We start from the raw sequence: 1,105 nt of genomic DNA, 5'->3' as shown, positions 1-1,105 counted from the left end.
CGGGGGCAGGGAGGGGGCGGTATCGGCCTGGATGGGTCGGCTCCGGGGGCAGGGAGGGGGCGGTATCGGGCTGGATGGGTCGGCTCCGGGGGCAGGGAGGGGGCGGTATCGGGCTGGATGGGTCGGCTCCAGGGGCAGGGAGGGGGCGGTATCGGGCTGGCTGGGTCGGCTCCGGGGGCAGGGAGGGGGCGGTATCGGGCTGGATGGGTCGGCTCCGGGGGCAGGGAGGGGGCGGTATCGGCCTGGCTGGGTCGGCTCCGGGGGCAGGGAGGGGGCGGTATCGGGCTGGCTGGGTCGGCTCCGGGGGCAGGGAGGGGGCGGTATCGGGCTGGCTGGGTCGGCTCCGGGGGCAGGGAGGGGGCGGTATCGGCCTGGATGGGTCGGCTCCGGGGGCAGGGAGGGGGCGGTATCGGGCTGGATGGGTTGGCTCCGGGGGCAGGGAGGGGGCGGTATCGGGCTGGATGGGTCGGCTCCGGGGGCAGGGAGGGGGCGGTATCGGGCTGGATGGGTCGGCTCCGGGGGCAGGGAGGGGGCGGTATCGGGCTGGCTGGGTCGGCTCCGGGAGCAGGGAGGGGGCGGTATCGGCCTGGATGGGTCGGCTCCGGGGGCAGGGAGGGGGCAGTATTGGCCTGGATGGGTCGGCTCCGGGGGCAGGGAGGGGGCGGTATCGGGCTGGCTGGGTCGGCTCCGGGGGCAGGGAGGGGGCGGTATCGGGCTGGCTGGGTCGGCTCCGGGAGCAGGGAGGGGGCGGTATCGGCCTGGATGGGTCGGCTCCGGGGGCAGGGAGGGGGCGGTATCGGGCTGGCTGGGTCGGCTCCGGGGGCAGGGAGGGGGCGGTATCGGCCTGGATGGGTCGGCTCCGGGGGCAGGGAGGGGGCGGTATCGGGCTGGATGGGTCGGCTCCGGGGGCAGGGAGGGGGCAGTATCGGCCTGGATGGGTCGGCTCCGGGGGCAGGGAGGGGGCGGTATCGGGCTGGCTGGGTCGGCTCCGGGGGCAGGGAGGGGATGGTACCAGATTGGATAGGCTGGCTCCAGAGGCAGGGAGGGGACCAGCCATTGCCAGGCCCCCCCCATCTGGCTGGTTCTCCAGGAACAGTCTTGATGC

This window comes from Pelodiscus sinensis, chromosome 24 (assembly GCF_049634645.1).
Source record: "Pelodiscus sinensis isolate JC-2024 chromosome 24, ASM4963464v1, whole genome shotgun sequence".
NCBI classification, from domain to species: domain Eukaryota; kingdom Metazoa; phylum Chordata; order Testudines; family Trionychidae; genus Pelodiscus; species Pelodiscus sinensis.
This window is presented reverse-complemented; position numbering follows the sequence as displayed.